The 24,993-nt window shown below is 42.8% G+C and overlaps 1 protein-coding gene across 2 annotated transcripts in view; it reads right to left on the bottom strand.

Annotated features, from left to right (window-relative positions):
- Window positions 1–24,993, bottom strand: part of trps1 (trichorhinophalangeal syndrome I) — a 95,615-nt gene that overhangs the window by 58,878 nt on the left and 11,744 nt on the right. For both annotated transcript variants that reach the window (XM_049750697.1, XM_049750698.1), the window contains exons 7-9: window positions 19,877–20,054; window positions 18,438–18,522; window positions 4,989–5,054 (exon numbers count right to left, since the gene is read on the bottom strand). The gene's annotated coding sequence lies outside the window, so the exon portion shown is untranslated. The remainder of the gene's footprint in view (window positions 1–4,988; window positions 5,055–18,437; window positions 18,523–19,876; window positions 20,055–24,993) is intronic.

Genomic DNA, 24,993 nt, shown 5'->3' with positions numbered 1-24,993 from the left:
GCTACCCCATCTTACAAACTATGAACGATAATTTGTTTTTTTGTGACGAGCCAAAAATGGGTGTCACAAGCAAGACTCAGATCTGCTCTTTCAATGATTTGGAATAAAAAGACGTCCAAGAAAAAAGGTGAATTTGTGGATCGATTGAAAAGTTTTGAGGAGATCATTCCAGAACATTGTCTCTCTCTCGCTCTCTGAGGCTGAATCCCAGATCTGCCCGCCCGCCTGCCCGTGTGTGGCAGTCAATTACAACCAGATTGGGCCAAGTTGACTGAGGGCCTCCGTGCCACATCAAGCCTGCCCTTCATCTATCTCCGTCCCCAGCCTGCCTCTTCCCCTCCACTTGGCACAATAGCCAGAACAATGTGCCAGCGTGCCTCCACATCAAACGCGGGTGACAGGGAGACTTTAGCGGGGCAGACAAAGACACGGAATTACAGTGCGGCCCCAAATCTGATTGCGCATCAAAGCCAAAACTGCGGGGGGAAAAAAACATCCTCTTTAAAGTGATTATATATCCATGAGAAGAGAAAAGCCACAATGTCTCCCGCTCCGACGTGTCGTCTTGTTGTCTTGCTGGTGCCAACTGTCTACACGCCACCGCCCGCCCGCCTCCTTTTTTTTTTTTTTTTTTTTTACACGCCGCTATCAAAGCCGAATCCAATCCAGAGGGTCGATGGGCAAAGGGTTATGATCCGCCCTCGAGAGCAGAACTTGGCATCCCGGCTCGTCTGGGTGCGCGCGACAGCTTACGCAATGACGGCGGCGTCACATTTTCCTCAATTAGAACTTAACAATATGATTCGGTTCCCGGAAAAGGCTCCAATTTTTCTTTTGGTCTCGTCCGCAAAGTCAATCTATTTATTTCTAACATGTTGGTCATAACGGTTGCTCGCTCAAAATCATCTTTCACACTTGAATTAACATCGAGGGACAGCTTTAGTAGATGCTGCTGTTTTGGTTAGCAATGGATTCCGCATTAACGTCCGTCACAACATCTATGAACTGAGATAGTTACTGCTATTTTCTCCAGATACGAAAGCGGAGGCGGCTCTCGGAGGAAGATGTTTATTTATCATAAAGTGGAAGACGCACCGCCGTGAGTGCTAATTGGAGCGTAACGTAATCTGGCGGCATTGCCGGAAGATTCGCTTATCTATCCGGGGAGTATCATAATCCTGGAATATCAATCAGGTTGTGACTCAGATGAGATTCACTGGGCACAATTGAATTATCTGGAAAAAAGAATAACTCGCCACTCCCAAAAACGTCTGTACGTCAAGTCCTGACATTTTCCCGACGCAAGTACTCGCTGATGAGACGAGGGCACTTTGAAATGTGCTGTTTGCAGCTGCGCTTTTGCAATACAAACCGGCCGGCCCCATTACACAAATGAATCCATTGTGCTTGAATGCAACACATCTGTGATGATGTGATATTGTCATGCATACTAAGACCCAGATTGCAGTATATTATCATATTAGTGGTTATGAATCATCCCACACTTTAAAGAAAGATGATAGTGCAGATCATACCCAAAAAACAATAATAATAATAACAACCACGCAATGCGGCTCCATGGATTAAACGGCAAAAAACCTTCATGCTTTTTACGGCAAAGCTGACGGCTGTGTTCCACACACATGTTGCTGCCTTGTAAAGCTTGGCCATTCATCATCTTAGTTGGTGTGACGACGTATGAAGTCCATTTATCAATCGTCCCCGCCCGGAAAGCGTCCTGTCTCGTTCCTGTCATTCCATTCAGACCGCTTTTGGCTTCAGAAGTTTTGAAGTTAAACTATAACGGTCATACAAGCAAGAGCAGAAGTTAAAATAACACAGCGGCGCTGTTACTTTGGAGTTTCATTTGCTCCGCTGTTGACCAAAAACATCATCCCAAATCATAATGCCACATTGTGATGAACGAAAACGCCATTAATCGGCTCCAGCTCCGCCAAAAAAAAAAGAAATGATGCACGCACAAACAATACTGACACAAACATATTTTCCTTCTTGAATTTTCCTTTCTTGCACTTTGAAATGTCACCATGTATTCTCTAGTTGAAAGACAGCGACAATGATGAATAAGACTCGGGAGAGGTGAGGAGAGAATTACTTCTGAGCATACGGAGAGGGAAATAGAGATGAAGAAGAAGGAGGAGAAGGCCCGCTAAGCGTAAAGGTAATGCGAGGAGGGAGGGAGCCATAACGGCAAACGAGACAAGTGAGAGGAAATAAAGAAATATGAGTAGGACGGTAAAATGGCCCCTCGCCCTCAAAAAAAAATGACGCGAATTTTTCAGACAAAGACGTCTGAGGTACCGTCACGTACGAGAATGGAGCGGTCGGAAGAATCCCGTGATGCTTTGAGGCTCCAGGCAACAAATTGAGGATAAAAAGAAGAAAAAAAGGCCAGTCGAGATGAGGAATGAAAAATTGAAGAAAAGACGAAAATACGGGGGACCCTTGAGAGGACAAGTTCATATTATAAGACAAAGTGGGGGTGACTGCTTATTAAAGGTCAAGTACAATGAAAAAAACTTTAACACAGAAGCCAAAGGGTTTGAGTTAGGGTTAAGGTTCGGGTGCCACGAGGGTGAAAGTCGGCGGCCATTTGTTCTGGTCCGCAAAGAACCACCGAACAACACATTTTTGGACCTCGCTGTTGTCAGCGGCTCCTCGCTTTCCCCTTCTTGCTGTCTGCAGCTTTTCTCCGAGTTACTTATGCTCTGACCTTTAGTCCCCGTGCGTCCGTCCATTGGCGCGCGACATCACCCGTTTGCGGAGCGGCCGGCCGGCCGGCTGGCTGGCTGGCTGGCGATGGCTACTGCTGAGTCATGGCCCGCCATGCATCACTGACTGCCACCGCCGTTCTTTATAGCAGCGTCATGACTTTGCATTTTGTGTTTTCTCCCGCGTGGCTGCCAAGCGCTACTCTTCCTCCCGAAAGGCACCGACGGCCTCGCATGAGAGTTCTAATAAAATTCCAGGGTGACCATAACGAGGATTTATGTGGAGCGCCGATAGTCACGTGATACGTTGAATGCCTTCCCTCCGCCCTTATACAGTATTTGAAAGAAACAGAGTGCTTCTTATTTCACTCTTTCATGGTCACAATACTTCACAATCCATTTCAAACCTGGGGGACTTTTAGCTTACGGATGTCAAACTAAAGGCTGCGACAAAGGATTTCGAGAAGTGTTATTATTTTTGTCCTCGTGTGATGACTAAAAAAAAATGGTGGGTTTTTTTTTTCTGGTTTGAAAACGTCACCAACACCACTGCTAATTAACCTCGCACAATGATGATGAAGTGAGCAGGCGGGGGCGTTTTGGCAAGATAGCCACTCGACGGATGACAGTTTATTTAGTTTAATGATACAGTCTCAAAGGAAAAAAAAGCAGTGTCGATGGCTAGTTTTCGTCAAAATTCCTCATCTCATAATTTCAGATGTCCTGTGTAAACAGTGATTAATGGTCTCTTTCTGAGGGAACATTTTTTCCCATTACAGCCGTGTCTGGCACCAGACTGCCGCCACAAGTTTTGACTTCTTTCAACCGCACAATATCCCCCCCCACCCCAAAAAAAGGCCAAAGGCTTTCGCTGCCAAGTGGGAGTTTTTGGGTGGATATAGGCGGCGTCCAATCCGACCAGAGCCAATTTTGGACCGAGACTCCTATTCAGTAATTGAGCTAAATGTCAAACAAATCACGAGCCGACCTTGTCACCTCATGGAATATTCAATTTAATGTTACAAGGCGACCGGAGCTCATTTTAATTAAAGTCACTTTGGAAGATGACGAATGGACGCTGTAAACTGCATACACACCTTGACGTGACGAGTATTCAGTAAACTGGAATTTACAAACATATTACATCCATACGAGGTGCCAATAAAACCAGAAGGTGGAAGGAGGGGGCGGGGGGGGGGGGAGGCAATTGTCTATCCAATTAGCCGCAGAAAGCCAATATTCCAGCCTTTGTGGCTTCCTCCAGAGGGTTAAGAGGTTCACACAAATGCATGATTGGATAATAGCGAGATGAGGAGAGAGAGAGAGAGAGAGAGAGGAGAGATGAGACGTAAGAGCCATAAGAAGCAAAAGGATGAAAGGCTCCGAGGTAAGAATTACAGAATAAGACCTAATTGGATTAGATAAGACTGTTCCCTTCTATATTATTTTTCAATTGCTATTCCATTCCCAGGGACCTTCCAATGTCAGTCCTCCACATGTCAAATACTGCAAGGAAATAATCGATTCGACTTGGCAGACAGTCACCATTAAACACAACAAATATGATGATTCAAAATATATGTATGAGAGTATGCACGTCAGAGGAATTAGTCCCACTGTCCCAGTACTTTTGCAGGGAAGCATCTTTGTAACTTTTGGCAATCTGTTATTATCAGCCAAAGCAAACTAAATTGCAAATATTGATTAGCAAGATTTTAAAAAAAATTTTACTTTCACCCTTTTTTTAAATAATAATTTTAAAAAAAAAACTTCAAGATGGCTTTATAAGAACAACTTTTTTTTTTTTTCCCGTCCATCCTAACGCACAACGGCGGAACATTAGCAGATGTGTGTTCCTAATTAGCCAGAGTGCTTTTATGCCTCGCTAATGGACTCTGCGTGGAAGTTTCTGTAAGTGCAGCGTAGAGCGGAATCCTAATGTTTGATGGTGATGATGGTGATGATGATGAGTAGTGAACAAGCAGGAGTGCCATGGAGGGTGCTTGTGGGGGTTAGTTGACGGGCTAATTACAAGCAACGGCTGTTTATCCTGAATAACAGGAGCACCACGATTACTTATCACTAATTACAGCGCTTGTCTCAATGAGTGAATGAATGAACGCTGTTTCATTCCTCTGAGGGCAGATTGCTTGAAAATGTGTATCCTAGTGAAATTCTATAGATTGTTTTTTAAACCCATGCCAACTAAATCCCAGCCAAATGCACTCAAGACAAAATGGATTGAAGGGCTCTTACTTGTTAGGATGTCGGGCAGAGGGTGGCAACAGAACATGATCCCAAGTGCTGGTTACCATCGGCAACCTGAAGACAAGCACCACAGAGAATTGCAATCATTATATTTCAATTGCTTATACATATCAAGTCAAGTTTATTTGTATAGCCCTAAATCACAAACAGTCTCAAAGGGCTTCACATAGCCAAAATTGACAATTATTCTCAAATATATACATATAATGATATCTTTTTTAAATTTGGTCATACATCTATTTGGTATGATTTAAAAAATGTCTTTCTTTTTTCTGTGAACTAAACATGCACGCAGGAAAAAAAACGACACAAATTCATCAGGGTTGTCACTTCCACAATATTAAATGAGAGTGTGGTGGGTTGTGCAATAAGAGGCAAAAAGCACTCCTGAGACAATTTATGGAGCGTGGCAGGTGAGCAATGATATCCGCTCCATAAAGTCATGGCTAAAAGAAAAGAGACGTTTCAAACACTTAACTAATCAATAGTCAGCAAATCACTAATCACTTTGTCTTCTTCTTGTGTGCTTTCAAACGCCAGCAGGAGTGCAGTTTTCAACTTTATCTTATTAACAATTCCAGGAACTGATTTTCATATTTAGCGCAGTTCAGTCAGTCTATTAACTTGGCCACTTATCGCCGCCTACAGGACGGGAGTGGATCTTATTGCGGCATTTTTTTTTCCTTTTTTTCGTTACAATACAAAACATCTCTTGTTTGGCCTCGGCGGAGGTCCAGGCTCTTCCGAGGAGACTCTTAGCAATGTACATTTTCGATCCGGTGCGCATATCACAAAACGTTCACGTCTGCACGGCCAAGGAGAAAAGCAGTGAGCCAGGGAATACACGCACACGCATGTTGCAGACAAAAGTGCAATCATGTTTGACATCATAACATACAAGTGCATGTCAGTGTGGAGGAAAGCGTCACACTTGGCCGCTACCACTTGGCAACAACACAGACGGCCATTGTCGTCGACGCAAGGCCTCAGTTTTATTCTTTACGTTGTCTGCAGCAAGTTATCAAATTTGTCGTTCATGAAATTGCGTCTTTGCTCTTTGGAAACATGATTATTTTTTGGGAGCGAGTCGGTTACATAGCTTGATTGCTGTTAATTAATTTGGATGTTTGCTTTTGAGCGATTATGGTTCACTTGTTAGCTAGTTAGAAATTTGGCGGTTTAAGAAAATTTGCGACCCGCAATTTGCAGAAATACGGTCGTTTTCTGTATCGTTAGGGCGATGACACTTAAAGGCATCTTAAATCGGGAAAGTAACAGCAGTACTACAAGTCTGAAGCAAAAGTAATGCGAACAAAAGGCCGTCTGTACAAATGGTGACGTTAAAGACGCGCACACACACACACACACACACACGTACACGCAGTTACCGCTCGCTCGTTAGTTGAGGTAATGTTTATACAGCATTATGCCATGGCACACAAACATTCAAATGCTTCTTGTTCAACATGGAGCACTTGGACAGGAAGAGGAGGGGAGGAGGAAAAAAAAAAAAAAAAGACATGTAAAGTTATATTTGAGTCACATGTAATAGCTGCAATTATATATTGGCGATATGGAAGGCCTGACTGCGTGTGTGTTTGTGTGTAGTGTGAGTGTGTGTAGTGTGTGTGTGTCTACATTGGAACAAAGGGCCACTTGTGTCAGGGGCCCCGCTCACTGCACCTCTTACCGTAATGATATTCCAATGCTTGTGTGTGTGTGTATGTGATGTTGAGTCTAGAAGGGAAATGACTAGCGCGCCATGCCAGATCCTCCCTACCCCCCTACCACCTCCGAAACCATTTGCAAAGACACGCCCCACTCACACACACACACACACACATACTATACAGTATACATTCACCTAAAATAAATTAGCTGTATCGCTACAATCTCAAGGTTTAGATTTGCCAATCAGTGTGTGGCTGTGCAGAGATGGATTGTTTGTGCATGTGTGTTCTGGATTTGATAGCGTTGTGTGGTGCCAAACTTGACTTTATCATGGGGACATTTTTAATTGTTGGGTGTTTTAGTTGGCCAACACATTTAGTACTTTAAGTTATAGTTATTATTTATTCAAATGCATCAACAATTAATTAGAAAATAATGAACATTGCAATTTTGGAGAAAAATAATCCAGTGTCGTAAAAGGCAAATATTTCTGCCTTCATGATTAGAAATGGTGTTTTTTTTGCTACTCCAGGGCTCCCCCTACAGTGTTAAGTGTATTGAATTATTATTTTTCAAAATGTCAATGCTGTATTCAAAGCTCATGGGTCAAATGCTGCCTTATTTTAATTGTTTATTTTTTTAAATGATTTTGTTGAGTTTTTTTAGAATCCTGGCCCCTTGCAATGACATTAAAGGCATCCAGTATGATGTGCAAGATATTTAATGAAATATTTTCAGGTTTATTTTGTTATATGTTAATGGCCAGTGCAAATGTTTGATCATGTACTATTTTTTTCCACTCCAGAGCTTACTGACTGTAACTAATATTTCATTTAATTTTAGTATTTTTACTCAATACATTAAATCATGTCTGTAGAGAAATAAATTTGTCTCAAGATGATGAATTTACAACATGTGAAATAAATATATATTTTTTTCTAAAAAGCGCCAACATTTATTTTTGTGCTGAGACAGCACAGAAGAAATGTGGCAAGGAGATCTTTCCTCCGGCCGAGGGGGAGAAAAAAAATCCATTTTCATTAACATACCAGTTTGATGATGTGGCTTTAGGATAAGGTGGCAACATAAAGAAGCCAAGGCGGAGATAGAAAAGGGATTTAGAAGCGCACTTGAGATGACAAGCGTATGAAACCAAGTGGATTTAAAGAGAAGGAAAACACAATAAAAACAACAGAAGAGGCAAAAAAAGGAGGGTTGAAAGACGCCGAGTGCTGGCCGGTCGATGCGTTTTGACTTTTTTAAAGCTCTACTCTGCCGTGTGAAAAAGAAAAAAGTTTCCCCCCCGTGCCATCTACATATTGTCAATATGCTGTCTACATTTTAAATGGTTTCAATTTTCGCTCTCAACACACAAACACAAGTGATGTAAATCAGAGCATTGCCACAGGGCCTCCGGCAAAGAGCAAACAATTGGAATGAAAACCTTAAATAAACAACTTTTTTGTAAAACAATATTCACTCCTCTTTCACTTAATTACGGTGAGTTTCTAAATGAACAAAAGCAACGTCCCTATTGCAGTGTTTGCGTATGTTTTTGTTTGGGTGAATATTTCGGCAAAGAAACTTTAAGACTTTAAAAGAAACGCCATAATGATGTCTACATAAATAGAAATAAACTGAAGCAATCTCTAAACACTAGTAAGACTGCTAAATTGTTGTTACCCAACACAATGTCAAATCTTAAATGAGAGCCAACAATATACTGACAGAGAGAGTCGTGGTAGTTGCTGCTGTTTTGGTTAGCAACAGTTAAAATGGGGTAAGCAGTTCACCTTTTATTTTCTCTTCAATGTAATTACAATCACTTGCCATTTTCTGGTATTTACTTGAGGGAGAAGACAAACGATTTCAATCTCACGACATCATGACGAGTGTCATTTAAGGGTTCGTGACCACGCTAGGACAAAAAGCGGGAGACGGAATGCGTGAGGTGGAGAGCAAGTGCGTGACAAAGTAAGCGGCGAGGAGGAACATAAAAACCAAGAGAGGAGAGCGAGAGAGCGAAAGAGAGAGAGAGAGAGAGAGGGGAAAAAAAATCAAGGGAGGCACAGAGGTGTGCAACACTCCATCACAGCAAACGAGTTAAAGCCTTAAGGACCCCGAACACACTAGATGGATGTCTTTGTGTTGTGTACAACAAAGTAGGGGGTGGGGGGGGGGGCAAGCGTGTGTGTGTGTGTGTGTGTGTGTGCGCCTGCTGCCCCCAGTGCAGAGATTTGGAAGCTCCACAGGCTACCCGATCCATTTCAATGCAAGTCCAAAATGTAATCAATTATATCTCCTGCCAGTTAGCTTACTTGGAAGTAGTGTCTTACTTATTTCCAATGCACCAACTCATGTCTGGTGATAGTTTCCACACAGCAAAGAGACGTTTGCTGCTTCCCGTGCATTCATCTTCAGAATATCTGCTTACTCTAACTGTCTCATCGTTTTTTAAAAAGAAAAAAATTGGTATGGATCTATACTGGCCTGGAATGGATATTCCAGTACTTCCAGAATTTTTGGCAGCGGTATGTAAATTTCTATCGTTTTTCTATTTTTTGTCAATAAAATAAAAATTTGAATAATCATTTCTGTCTATAATTCCAGCCAATTTGAGGTCAATTGTAGTTTTGGTTCTTTTTTTTCTTCAGCGTGGGGGGTCGCTCATACAGAGTGACACTGATTTTCTGCTCGCATTTAGATGTGGTTTGTGCCATTCTTCGCAACATTTCCTACAAAATTTTTGTGGCAACAAACTTGATACGATCAGGGACAGCAATTCATCATTGTTTTACAGGCCATGCAAGCTGGGAGGTGGAAACACAAGCAGCCTTACCCCCTCCCCTCCCCTCCCCTCCCCTCCCCTCCCGTCCCCTCCCTCCATCATACTTTCCTTTCGATCTGAGATGTTGTTGATTTGTTCCCTTTCCAAGAATATTTGAGCATCTCGCAGTCGCCGCTATTCTTCACATCTTTCATGTTTTTCTCATCCGACTATATCTGTGGGCCCTTTGTAATTATTTTTCCTTCTAAATTCATAAAACATGTTCAGCTTGAGCCCCATGACACACACACACACACACACACAGATATTCATATACATATATAGTATATAATTTGTGTCCTGTTTGTAATTATCAATCCATTTGAGGATTTGAAGAGTTTCTGTATGGAGCTTAAAAAAGGCTTGTTGTTCTGTTCCGACAAAACCAAATCTGAAAGAACACACATACACACACACACAAACACACGCACACACACACACAAACACACACACACACACACACCACAAGAATCTCATAGGAGTGGAAGCCACAGTGTTTGAAGATAAGATTTTCTTTCCTCCTCATCCTCATCCTCACCTCCTCCTGTGTTTGTGTGTGTGTGTGTGTGTGTGTGTGTGTGGTGGTGGGGGAGACTCTAGTGAGTAATGTAGTTTATAAACAAACTTTATGAATCATATTTTGCCAACCAGAGCACACGTACACTCATGCATACAAACAAACAAACAAACAAACGTAGGCAGCATGTTGAAATGTCAACAAAACAACGACGGCTGATTTGTTGCGGGTCCAAATATAATCCTTATATAATGTTATACTTTGTAACATTAGCTTGTATTTCTGTGAGTGAAAATATATCTATGCAAGTCACAAGTAAGAGACGATTTACAATGTGACACATTGTTGCGTTCCACTTTTTGGAAATTCCACATTTTCGCACTACACTTGAATTTATGCCATGTGTTAGCATGGCCGCATGTTAGCAATTGTCAGTAGAAATAGCACATAGATAGATACAAGGCAACACATTAAATCCACAATAATTCTTATTATATTACTGGAATTCAACAAATGTCATGTTTTCAAATGTCCTTGATTGGACGCAACACTACGACAAAAATCGACAGTCTCGCCCTTTAATTCTGATATAGACACTAAATTAGAACTGCAGCAATAATCCAGCCTGAGTCCTGGGCATTAAGAGCACAGTGTCGACTCTGAATGAAGGTTTGATTTAATGAGGCCAGTAGCAGGCACAGTGACATTTAATCGCACCGAGTGACCGCCTAATTGCCTCTACGGTGGCCGCCGAGCTCCAAGTCAAAGAGCCTTGGGAACGACGCGCGGCGGTTTACATGGGGAGCCTGGAAGGGACAGCTGACCAAGGCCTGCGTGCATCATTTATGACTTGAAAGGAGGTCCACCAGATGGAGAAGAAAGTATTTTCATGCATTTTAGCACTATGGCGCTTCTCCAACATTTTTACACCTAGTCCCACTTACAACAGTAAAATACAAGAGCATTAAACATTATACACACACACAGCTCTCTCTCTTGCTCACACAGACACTCGCCGAGATGCACAGCAGGACCCAGTGAGAGGGGGAAATTAACAATATGCAAACAAGTAGCCCACCGTGAGTGGTTGACACCTAGACAATGAAAACACAATTAATCTGCTCTCCATGCACACATGCACGCTGGCTCGCAGGCTCGCACGAGCAGCAGCAGCAGCAGCAGCAGCAGCAGGGCATGTGAAGTGGGGCAATGATTAAATTGGGTGCCACAGGCAGGCGACTCGACTCGGTGATATACCGACACACTCAACACATTGACTCATTACACTTTTGACTAAAAGTTGGACGGCGTAACGTAAATGGCGTAAATCATTCAAATGTTTAGGTGCCTTTTTCTTACACTGGTGGGGGGGGGGGAGTAACTATTTGCTTGCTCGGTAAAATTGGATTTACAAGTACAAAAGATAAGAAGTGCACAATCCAGATTCACCTGTACTGTTTGCAGCTGCTAATTTTTGGAAAATAGTCATTTTTCGCAACTGTGATTTATTTTGCAGCTTTTTCAATAAATAAATAAAATCATGATATAACCATAATATAAAAGTAATTCATAAAATGATTGTGTAAAAGTTTAAATCACTAACTACAATGAAAATCCCTCTCTCGCCAGTCTACATCTTCATCCAAGAGCAAGAAAAACATAAAAAGCCACAAGAAAAAAACAAAACAAAAGCAACCGTCAATTCTGCACGGTCATCCACATGTCTCCAGGCAATCATCCCTGGAGATTACTATGATTTGCTCTCCCGTGTCAATAAGAAGTCATTCTGGTAGTTGGTGTCTGTCTTCGAGGAATGTCAACAAGTTGGAGGACAAATAACGACAGCATTCAAAGGCAAGCAGCAGCTAGATTGAGGTCACATATGAAGTGCACACACACGTATTCAGTAGAGGAGTCTATAAACGGAAGTGAAGATGCTTGGCTCAGCATATGAGCGCCCCTTTCTTGATAAACAGCCGGCGTGTTCGCCTTGTCGCATGCCGCAGAAAGTGCAGCGGAATTTCCTATTAAGATGAAACGATTCAACAATCGAATAAAAGTTGAGGTTAAAGAAAAAAATCAATCAGACATGGTGTGTGTCGCTTTTTTGTGAATGCCGGCGACAAGACGAGGCATTCAATTCAATTGGAATAAAAATGCAACTATTGCCTTTTTAAGGGCGCAAAATACTATGATTGTCTTCATGGGCACTCATTCTTCACACTTTGACATTCTGGCCTATACTAGTTGAACCTCTTTGCTTAAAAAAAAAAAAAAAGTCACGCTCTGGACATGCGATCCACTTCACATGAGCATTATTAAATATTTCCCTGTATGATATACCGTGTACACAACGAGGATAAAATGGGGCTTTCTTGAATTATCTCGCCTAAGTGTGCCCTTGTCATCCGCCGCACAAATTATTAGCGTTGTTAAAACAGCAAGCGGCACTGCAAACGCTCCAACCTTCAAAAGTACAAAAAAACTGCACGCTTGCCAACATGAATCCTGCACTTTACTTCTCATTGACCTTCTCTCACACACACACACACAAGCATGAGGAAGATGATGCGGTTGTAAAAGGTCAGCGTACATGCGGCTCAAGTCTCCCCTCTGGAGTTTTCCGACCGTGTATGTGTGTGTCATCCCATCACACGCATTTATACTACCGCGGGTGCAATCATATCAAAATCAGAAATAAATCAATAGCACTCACACAAGTTCGTATTTCTCAAGGCTTTATAGGCATGCCTGTGTTTATGGATGTGACTCACCAGAAGTCATCGACGACGTGATTCAATGCATACAAACAAACACAAACTAGCATGGGCCATAATTCACATTTACGCTTACACACGCAATGGGAGCACAGTGCGGCATCATTCACTGTCGCGGATGCCTTTTGTGAATAAATCTCAAACACCGTCTGCTGCTACGCTTATGCTAATGCTATGGGCGTCAAATTACAAAACAGCATTCCTCTCATGGACGTTTACACGGATGGCTGGATCAATGACAAACAAATGCGACTTGAATCGACACTCCCATTCCAATTGAAGCGTGTATAGTTTCGGCGTAAACGTCCGCAGACGGAATCTGGGATTGATCTCCGTTGGCGTGCGTTGGTGCGACTCAGCTCAATTAGCGCGGCTCTTTGTACAGGATCAACTTTATTAGCCCCATTGGGAAACAACTAGGGTCAGACGCAATAAAATGATACCTAATGAATTATACAAGCGGCCCTGTCATCTTCTTCAACTTGTTTCAGTCGATAAACAAATCAATTCCATTACAGTTTATGTGAGGAACGGTATCAAATAAATGATGTGAACAGGGCATTTGTTATTGATCAGCATCGTTTAACGTTATGGGATCTGGCCGGGGACCAGGAGGTCCCATTGTGTTTCGTCGAGTGGATTGACAGGCACTCGCCCCAGCTCCAACTTATCGTGGTGAAGGGGGAAAAAAATCGGGAAGGGAAAATCGGCGGGTGCGCGCAAAACCTTCCGTAAATCACAATAGCTACACACACACACGCAAAAAAAAAAAAATCAGCTGAAATAAATCGTCATCTCCTTTTCAAAAAGTGACGGCGCAGTATGAACGCCATTAGGGAGGATTTACTGCATGGCCTGTTGTATTATGCCGCATTAGTTTTATGGAGGCGGGCCCGATACAATGTTGTCGCAAAGCGGCAATTATTAATTATTGTTGGAGCAGGGGGGGTGCGCGGCGTGTAAATCAGAAAGCGCTGCAAAATATTGACAACGCACTTTGGCTTCCAAATAAATACACACAAAGTGGCTTGCTGTTCTTCCCTCTCCGCCAAACAGCAACGGCTGCTGCGTCGCTTTGAGTTACGCTTCCATCACACACACGGGCATCATGCGTGTGACGACGCTCTTTATTTGCTTTTGCCCTTTATTTGTTCGAGCGCAAGCAGATGGGCAGTTCTAATCAAACAGACTGTCGTCCCCCATCCGTGTGAGGTATTAATTTGATTTTTTGTCTGTTTTAAATTCACAATGAGCCAATCTGGAATACTAGCGATGCATGCATATTTTTTATTTTGCTGGTTTTGAATCCAATTCCATATGGTAGAAAAATGTTGAAGCCTTTTGCCTTTAACACATGAGCTTAAACATGTGGCTTAAAAATCATCCACACAGAGATTCGAACCCAGAACTTCTCGACCGGACCGATCACAATGATCGCTAACACTTGTTGGATTCCCAGTAAGCCTCGTTTTGAAGAGGAAACCAAAGTGTGAAAGGGCTCTTTATCTGGCCCTTTGAGCTTCCATCGTCTCATTCCGTCACTTTGCCAAACACGACAATCAATCAGAAGAGGGCGCCCGCTAAAATGTTGACACTTTGGAGACGTCATGTTTTCATCTGTCAGCTGTGTCGTTTTCCAAAGTCAGTGTTTACTCCTACCAACAAACACATATGCGCTTCTTAAAATCTACACGTGTGTGTGTGTGTGTGTGCGCGCGTGTGTGTGTCTGCACACACGTGCTGCACCAGTGTGTTTTTTTAGGTGTGTTGTCAGGAAGCCGGCTGTCAAACGTGACGGCTGAGGTTGTGCTCATTAGAAGCTTGCGCACAAGCACGCGCACACACACACAGGTTTAAGGGGGTGACTGGTGCGGAAAACAGAGAAGTCATTCAGACAAACTGCACCTGTTTTTTCAAAAATGGTTTAACAAGCAGTTCCAGCACAGAAAATACCTGGTCATAAACACACACACACACACAAACATACAGGGATTGGAAAAGTGGAGGAAAATAACCGAACATATCCAATGAAGCCAACAGTCTCCAGTAATGGGCCCACTGACAGAGCAGTCACCTGACTTGACCGACGGACGCCCGTAGACAGACATGACGGGCCAACTCTGTCTGAGTTCCTTCCGCATGATCATCACAAACTTTCCTGATCACGGCAGGAAGAAACGCAAATGATTCCCCTCCCAAAAAGAATGTTAACGAGCTATGAGCGCGGCATGAATTAGCCCGGTGGCATTTTACAGAGATGGTGTACTCGCCTCCTGCTGTCAGGCGGCGAGAAGGTTGACTCAGGGCATCATTTGCATACAATTCCTATTAAGCGGACGTTAGCGAGCGAGAGAGAGAGAGAGAGAGCGAGCGAGCGAGTCATCTTCGGAACACTGGCGAGAGATTCCAGGTGTCGGCGAGTCGAAACCACTACAGAGACGCTGAGTGGGAAGATGAAGGAGGGAGAAATTTATGTTGCGGCAAAAAAATGAATGAAGAAAAAAAGACTGACTCGACTTTATCGCAGAATGTTTTGTGGGAATAGCTCAGGAGCTTTGTGCTCAACACATGTTCTCCAGATACAAACGTTGAGCCTCGCTCACTCTTCACTGTCACTTCTAGGTAGGGAATGAATTAAAGAAAATAGTGCATTAAAAAATTTTAAATGTGCTAATTTTGCCAACCTAGGGGGAACCGTTCTTTGCACACTAATCTGTTTTTTAACAGGATAGTAACAGTAACGACCAAGTGCACTAGTTGGGAGTGAACTTCAAATTGAATTCAAATTCCCCAATCCAGATTTTGAAATAAATAAAATAGCGCTAATTAGCATTCAGATGTCCTTCTCTTATCTCTGTGTGATGGTGTTTTGACTCTGCGTGCTGTCATTAACCACTTTCAGGTCAGGGCGCTGCCAAATATTGATGTGAATAATAAAACAAAAAAAGGGCAAGTGAGTGCATGCAGGAGGGAGGGAGGGAGGGATTACATTCTGGCCACAATATCAATATAACATGTATACACAAATAATATACAACATGCAATCAAAGGTATGAGGTGAAGCAGCATGTGGCTAAGTAACCGTAAACAATCATCTGGAGGTAGCTCAATGTTTCCTCTCAAGTTCATGCTATAGCGCCTGGCCTACAACTTCAAGTCCTTTGCGATATTAAAACTAAAAAGACAACTGTGTGTCTTCCACTGTTTACTGCAGCCATATAAAAACACAGCACCACATTAATATATCATCAATTCTGCGGTTAAATCTTCGGAACAGACAGTAAATCCTTTTGTGGCTTCTTGCTCTGACTTTTTTTTTTTTAAAGCATTGCTCACTCTCGGCCTTGTTCTTATTAGATTTAATGTAGAAAGCCATTTGAAAAATGCGCAAATCACAGCAGTGAAGCGAAGCAATAAAAAGAAGAGTGGAGTCTTGCTGCAACACATTCCACATTGCAAAGCGGCTGTGGTGAAAATATCATGCAAGAGCACCAAAAATATGTTTTGGGAGAAATAATTACAAGGGATCTGCTTTTATAAAAAAAAAATAAATAGAAGAATAATCTTTTCTTTTTTGGTAAACAATTTTTTTTCTATTGGTTTATGTGAACTAAATGGAAGCGCAGAACACATGATCGGAACTCGAACGAAAATCAAAGTGCCCAATCTGAACAAGTGTATCACTGGAACAAATGAGTTACTATTTGCTCCAGCAGAGGATTTGACGAGAAGTACATCAAATAAAGCTTAGGGAATTCTAGAGCGGGATCAAGCCGACAGCAGCTCCAGTTGGACTCCAGCATCATCACGCACACGTGGAGGACCACACACGTGGACCGGACACGCTTCCCTGCAGCTAACGGCGCCTCGTTCCTCGCACGTACAATTAAAGTGGAACCATCCACCAGAGGGAAGCGGCTATCATAAATATGGAAAAGCCACGGCGTGCCTTCCTCCCTGCTTCGGCGCACGCCGGCGTCGGCGTGTTTGCGCCAGCCGGCTAAGCGCGACGGCAACAGTTCCGTCGCTCCTTGGCCCGTCGTCAATGTGTGTGTTCCCCGTCGACGTTGGTGTTCTTCCCCCACCGGGCTCGGAATCGGGAAAGTGACTCGGCTCGGCCTGATTGTGTGCACGGAGCTTGTTTAGGTTTGCGCCAATTGGACGGGATCTGGCCGGTAATCCTCGGCCGGTGTGGGGATGGATTTAGAGTGAAGCTAACATATGCATTCCATCTCATCAAGTCAAAAAAAAAAAAATTAAAAAATCCATTTTCAATGTGAAATACTAAGAGCTGCAAGAAGTTACACATTGCAAATAAACATTGAGCTCCTTTGTAATCAATTAATTGGAACAAATGATCTTGCGCAATGAGCCACATGCTGCTTCATCAAATACAGTATAATGGACCACTGATACGATTTTCGTAGCGCAAACCATCGCCATTCATCTTCCACGCTTGCTAAACTGAGGTATAGGCAAAAAAATACACCCATAAAAAGCTAAATCCACTTTTTATTTCAACTGTAAAGGCCAATATGTCTTAAGTTTTCCTCCTTTTTCTCATCAAGAATTGTCAGTGCCACAAGACAGAGGCGTATTTATTTGAGTTGGGGCATTCAGTGGAGGCAAAGGGAATGGAGCTTGCGGCCAAAGCCATGAGGAGCCATGGTAACGCTCTAGTGAGCTGACACGTTCCGCTAACACACATGCACACGCACACGCACGCACGCACGCACGCACACACACACACACACACACAAACACACACACACACACCACTTCCCAGACTTTTCCACAGCTGTCATATATCTACGTATGGATGTGTAACGCTAATGGAGGGATAAAGAGTGTCTGTGTATTCTGAATATGTGTGTGTGTGTGTGATTATTTCTTCCTCTATTTTTTTTTTTTTTTTTTGCTATTTGATTTGTCTCCTTCACTTTGGGGAGTTGTTGTTTCTGTCTATGAGCCAGTATCTGAAGACGCGCACACACACACACACACACACACACACACACACACACACACACACAGACGTGCATAAGGGGAAGCCATTAGTCGCTATAAGAGGCACACAATAAAGGTTTTGTTACAACTGCTTCTGTCAAAGGACAATAAAATATTCATGGTAATAAACTGTAGGTTTTAATATGGAGCAGCAACACACACACACACACACACACACACACACACACACACACACACACACACCATCTCCCTCCCTCCCTCACTCTCATGATATATATATATATATATATATATATATATATATATATATATATATATATATATATATATATATATATATATATATATATATAGTCCATTATCATGTTCCTAATGACTTACTCATTAGATTAAGAACTAATATCAAACACACGAGTAGTTTACAAGGGATGCATTAAAATACTTTCTTTATGAGCTAATTAACAATTTCTCATCATCGCATTTATAAAATTATATCTATGAAGGAGGAGAATATTTTTTTTAACCAAATAACATCGCAATATAATGGGGGAGTTGCAATTTTACAAAGGGGGAAAAAGTCATTTAGGTGGTATTTGTTATTGTTAAGGGAAAAAGGTGATCTTTTGTGGTTGGGTGGGAATTTGAACAAAACCTCTATCAATCTAACCTTTCCTTACCTTTGGGTGCTGATTGGCTGGGACAGACAGATGAGCCGATACGGCGTCATAGTGGGCCAGCTGAAATCCTTGCGCTTCAAAATAGCTATGCAGCAAAAAAAAAGAAAAAAAAAGAGAGAGAGAAAGACAAACATGAGAAATGACTAAAAAGTAGAACTTTCTACATTGATAAATCTGCAGCGTTGATCTGACCAGACAAATGAACTGAGGCCACACAGGAAGAAATGTAATAAATGTGAGCGCCGGCTTTTTAACCCCCCAACATTTGCATTGCAGACATACGTATGGTGCCGTAATGGATGACCCCTGCGGGGGCGGCCAGGCGCTTTAATGAAAAATAAATTCACACTCAGTGAGCGATCGTCGTTCTAAAGCGGGACATCAGTCATGTGCGATGGATTAAATGTGGTGGGGAACTTGCGGAACTTTTTTGCAGGGTCTGGGGGCTGGGTTGTGTGGGAGGGGGCCTTTTTTTTTTTTTTTTTCCCACCCCATGAATAATTCATGTGTGCTGTTCTCAAGTGGCATCAGTCATTTGGATGCCAAAATCTGCGGCCTGGTGGCAACTTGTTGATATTTCAGAGCTTCACTTTGTTTCCATCCACCCACACACACATTAGCCACTGTATGTGTCAGAGTCGTGACTCAGTGCTCGTCCAAAAAAATAAATGAATGGAAGATTCCATCCACAGACACCGGCTCCCAAGTTGGAGCTCATTCACCTGTGATGCGCGGATACATTTGGCCTCTCGTCCTGATTAATCGTGGCGATTTAAGGGGACGTTTTGTTTCTTGTTTTTCCCGGAATGGCTGCGACTCGTCGCCCGCCTACGGAGAAATAACGTTTTTTTTGCACTCGTCACAAGTTAGTAGGCATCGACGGGACACAAGATGGAAAGTCCTCAAACTGTTGCTGTTGGGGACAGAAAAAGTCTGTCAGGTAGCAATTTTGCAACACTGCTCCAGTGTCAATTGGCGAGCATGGGCAAGGGGAATGATACGCTTCCAAAAAGAGCAACAAAGCGTACGCTATCAAATGCTAATGACCTCACTTCTGTCCAAACGGCAACTTAAATGAAATACAAGAAAAAAAGCAAGTCTATAGTGACTTTTAGGACACCCGGTACTTACGGCCGCGGAATGAAGTCGCCTCTACAATTTGTTCAACAGCAGCCAATAAACCAGGGGTGTGCAAACTTTTACTCAAGGGAGTGTGTTTGTGTTTTATACATGTTCAAATGAATACATCTTAATATATAGTATATTTCTACATAATCCAATAAGCCAACATTTTTCCACCTTTTTTTGTTTTGGAAGCATTTCTGGATGGAATAGTTCAGCCCACAATTTCCGCTATGCCACTAACCAAAATTAGCATCAATGCTACGGAAATTTGAACAAATGCTTCTCTTACAAACAGAGCTCACAACAACACTTACAGACATCTCGGCTGTCTTGGAAACAGCTATTACGGCCGCTTGGTAGGGGACCTTCTCTGCCACTCCTTTGTGCTCTTAATTAGGCAGTATCACTTCCAGCCAAGCACATTTCTGCCTGGTTTGTTGCAGCACGACGTGGTAGCACACTGAAGGCGTGCAGGTCAAAGTTTAAACTTGCCTGTAAACGGCAAAAAAAAAAAATGTGGGTGATGAAACGCAATTTCACTGGGAACACAATGTTTGATGTGAATTGAAGAAGAGCAGGAACGCAGGAGGTGGGGTGGTTTGGGCTGGAAATGACACATTTAGAACTATTACTCATCTAATCCACATTCCAGCTCCACCTTTGGCAAATGATTGTTTTTTGCTGGAGCTCCTTCATTTAACAGAGTGTAGTGCATGCGTCAAATGTTGCACAATTGGCGTTGATGCCAGGGTCGAATGACTCACAGAGAACTCACACGTAGTCAGTCAATTAGGGAAAGGGTTCAATGAGGCTAGAGACACTAACACAACTACTCAAGAGAAAAATCAACACCTGTTACACACACCCTTGATATCCATTGGAAAATATTGACATAAGTGTGTACAATGATGGAAATATATTTCAAAGGGAACTTGCATGTCTCCAGGCAGCCTCCACTTGCGAATCGCAATGCTTTTCCAAGCTGCCAAGAACGTATTGATTAGCGCTGAGTGGCAACATCGCATCTCTGTGTCCGCCGTAAAATATTCTGTTCCCTTGCAGCATCTGTGTGAAGATAATTTAACGTGTGCTCCAAATCAGTGCTGTGTGTGTGTGTGTGTGTGTGTGTGTGTGTGTGTGTGTGTGTGTGTGTGCGTGTGTGCGTGTGTGCGTGCGTGCACGAGCGTACGCTGCACGGTGTCCTCGTTTCACCTCCCCCAATAACCGTAAATCCTGCGCGTAACTGACTCATTCTGTCAAGATGCGAACGCAGCCATAACTATAATTTTTGTCAAACTGCGTCAGGCTGTCCCGAGCATCGGGATATTTATACGTGCGTTCTCTCTTTGCCAACCAAATTAACTGCCCCTAAACACAACATTATCGCTTGCGCTCACACGCATGCACACGGACGGGCCTTCCTCGTATGCCACTGGAGGGGAAAACTGGGGCCCGAGGGCCACGTCTGGCCCAGAGCGCGCATTATTTGTACATTCGGGACTGTAAACAATATTGCAAAAAAAAAAAAAAACAGAAAGGCCTGGTCGAGATAAAGATGTGAGAGTCCTTCCACATTTTCTTTTGAAATGCTTCCGGATTGTTGGCCCTTGGCGGCGTTTGTCGCAAGCAATGGACTGAAAAAATAAAGAAACTATCCAATGATCTCTGCTCATGTAAGGGCTGTGAGCTTAAGCCCCTCACCTCTCCTGGAGCGTTCTAAAAACATCAAAACAAGGTTAGGAGCAAGGTTATTCCCACTTTTATTTTTTTGGGGGGGGGACTCAAATCTTCAAGTTACGAGACAAATCCTTCAGCCACTTTGTCAGTGGTGCTGAAAAGGAAGTTGAACTTGTGGTCACAGCAGAAGCAGCCAGGGGGGGGGATTTGTCAGGGATACAAGGACATTTTTATGGCTAAGCTCAATTATTAAAAAAAAAAAAAAAAAAAAACTGACAAGGCTGGAATACAAATTCATTTTGAACTATATTATCAAACCAGTAGGCAGTGTGTTTATTTTTTTCACAAAATGCAGAAGGGTGGGGAGCCTTCAATTATACACCAGTGCAAAAAAAAAAAAAAAACCTCCCAGAATGAACTGCAGTACTTGGTTAGTTGAAAGAAGTTCAAATTTGGTGAGAATTACAATTGATGCTAATCACATTAAAGGTTACAATAATTGACTTGAAAATGGAGGATTTTCCACAGGGCACAAATTGGTATGAATCTAATTACCTGCGCCGAAAAGTCAACTTCTTCATCTGGCGCCTGACAATTTCTTGCCGAAGCCTGCTACAGTTGCGCAGCTAACAAAAAAAAAAAAACTGTTGTTGTTTTTTCTTTTGCTTCTGTGCGAGCACACAAATCCCGGGAGAGACGCTACCGATGATGTCCAACCTTGTTGCATTATTGAGACTGCGGCTACCAAGCTGCGTCGCCGCTGAGTAATAATTTTGGGACACGCGTGAAGTGTGACATTGCCTACTGCCGCCTGGATAGAATTTAGAGCAAGGATGTTGGATTTTTTAAAAAAAGGAAAAAAATTGAGCAGCGACAGCTGCAATAAATGAAAAGGCAATGAGTGTATCTGCTTTGAATGTGTTCATGAAATTCACCTCATTATTTATTGACAGAAGGAGAAGCTGAGGGAGACTCAGAAACATGGAAGAACATTTCCCCTAAATTCATAGAAAGTACACTGCAATAATATGAACAGCAGTAAGATTGTAATAAAGGATAAGAAACTCACTTGAAAAGTGAAATCTGATAAATAATTCACATCATCTTTCTTTATAAGACGTTCAGGTTTGAATGTGGCAGAAGAAGAAGCATGGTATTCATCTCGCATTCAAATGGAGGAATTAAAAAATGGCAGCGAAATAAAAAAGTTTTGCAAAAGTAAAATAGGGATGGGGAAGAAAAAGTCGCTGGTGCAGCGGTACAAAAGGTCACTAAGGTTGTCGCGTTGTTCTTTTGAGTTGAGCGTCTGCGATGAAAGATGAAATAGAAATGTTCAAATTTCTCCAGACAGAGAAATGAAATGGCAAGGAAGGCTCAGGCAAAAAGAGGACTGAGCTCAAAATGAGACAAAGAAGCTGCGAGTCATGATCTGAGAATCACATCTTGCCGGCCGGGGAAAAAAAAAAAAAAAGTTTCATGACCAACCGTAAAAATCAACACTTTACTGCCTAACTTAAATGGCGTTTTAAGGTTACCCAAGTTAGCGTTGGGGACGAGTCATATTCCATGTTCCATGACTTCCAGCAGAGGGCGAATGAAACACCATGCAAATGTTACAAAAGAAAAAGGAGGACAGGGAAGCCTGTAGAAGTTAGAAAGTGGTGGCTAAGCACTACTTTTGTTGAAATGAAACATCTAAACTCACTTCAACATAGTTCAAAAAGGCACCAAAGCACTAGTTGTGTTTAAAGGAAGTTCCTCACTTCAATTCAACATAGTTCCTTGGCATCAATACGCCACAAGATGGCACCAAAGCCAGAAGAGTCTTCAAAAGATGTTTCAAAATATGCAATTGTTCAACTGAAATGTCTAACTCTAAAGTCAACAATGTTATTTTTTTAGGTTCCGTTCCTAAAGTGATTCTCTCAAAAGTTCCTTCGGTTTCTTCTCAGTCACACGACCACAAGCAAATATAATCTGTCTTTTATCAAACGTGAAAGCAAAAAAGCACGCTCGCAGAAACAAATTAAAGACCTAAGAGAATAATCAAAAGTTGCGTGTCTGTCTGATCTTGTCCTCTCTCCTTAAGCTATTCTTGGTGAATATAAACTACTTGTGTGTACGCCCGCGTGTGTTGTGTGTGCGTGTGCATGTGTCTCCTCAAGACGCGCTTGCCAACCAAATTGCCCAAAAAAAGTCTTTCGGGAGGTTTGGGTTTCATGCCTCGCCTTCAATATTTCATAAGACAATTTGCATAAGTTCAAATAAGAACTCATGACCTCGGCTTTTGCATTTTGATGCGATGTGATGTGCTCTCGACTGATAGTTGAGTCCGTGTCTTGACGACAACATTATACTTATAAAAAAATCATTAAAAAGAAACTTCATGTAGCTCTTTGAAGACAATCACGCACAATGTTTACAAGCAGAGATGTGAATTTTATAACAATCAAGTCCACATTTTGTACAAATGAAGATGAACTCGTCAATGGACTAGTCATTTTTCTCCTAACAAGGTTCTATCTGCAGCACGCGTCATGTTCTTAGCCGAACCGCATCGGGTGTGTGTTTGCGTTTGCTGTAATCTGGACGCTGGACAATTCATCTACATTAGCAAGAGATTAACCTGCTCCCCTAAAACATCCATCACCGCCACACGCGCGCGCGCACGCACGCACGCACACGTACAGGCACGTACGTGTTTGCCGCCCTGGGCAAGGGCAGCGGTGCCCGGGCGTACGTGAAAATTATGCAAAACACAGTGATGCGATTCTGGCACACACACACACACATGCACACACTGGCAAATGTATTTTGGATCTATCAGGAGACCTTGACACCTTCCAGCAAAGTGAAAACATCACACTCTGCATCAGTAGTTTAATTTGGATCCACTGTGACAGCGGTTAAAAATGGCCAGTACCAATTCCGGCTGAGAGTCCTATCAAGCCAATGGAAACGGCCATAAAAAAAAAAGAAATATGCTGACACGAGAACAAGCACGGCAGAAAAGGGATGGATGGAAGGCCAATTAAGATTTAAAGGAGAGCGAGGGTCTCCGGTCCAAGCGCTTAATTGATTAATTCATTGATCAAGAGGCCATTTTTAGAAGCGACGACAGACGCGTGACAGAGGGAAGAGAAATAAAGTGAGTGAGAAAAAGGAGGACAGGGTTAAAGGAGATGGAGAGAAAACAGCGAGTCATTCGAGCTCTTTGGCAGCATCGCGCTCCTCCTTTTGGCTGTTTGCTTGGGTTGCTGCGGCAACGGCTAGCCGGGCTGCTGATAAGTTGAGCAGATGGTGCGGACTTGTTGGATGGCTTGCTGGTGGCAATGAGTGACTGCTGGACGCAAAATATTGATACTGATAGGTTCTGGCGCCCTGCGATTGGCTGGCGACCAGTCCGGGGTGTAACTCGCCTCAGGGGACAGATAGGCTGCAATTCACCATGACCTCATCAAGGTCCTCACCAGCCACAGTTTTCGGGTTCTACAGCCCATGGTACTACCTCTGTCTTCAGTTTGGATCTATATCATTTTGGCTTAGTCGGCATTTTTCAGGCAAAACAAAAATGCCCAGAGGAAGAGCAAAGTTGTGAAAGTCAACCAGTGGCGAAAAAAACATGCCGCTTGCACGTGCTGAGACGAGGAATTTTCACAGCTAATTACGCATGCTAAGGTGTGCTGGTCTCTTGCCAGAAGACACTCAATGAATGATGACTCTGCAGGGGAAGAAGGCGAGAGATGCTTGCACG

Source organism: Syngnathus scovelli, chromosome 19 (genome assembly GCF_024217435.2).
Source record: "Syngnathus scovelli strain Florida chromosome 19, RoL_Ssco_1.2, whole genome shotgun sequence".
Classification (NCBI taxonomy): domain Eukaryota; kingdom Metazoa; phylum Chordata; class Actinopteri; order Syngnathiformes; family Syngnathidae; genus Syngnathus; species Syngnathus scovelli.
This window is presented reverse-complemented; position numbering and strand designations above follow the sequence as displayed.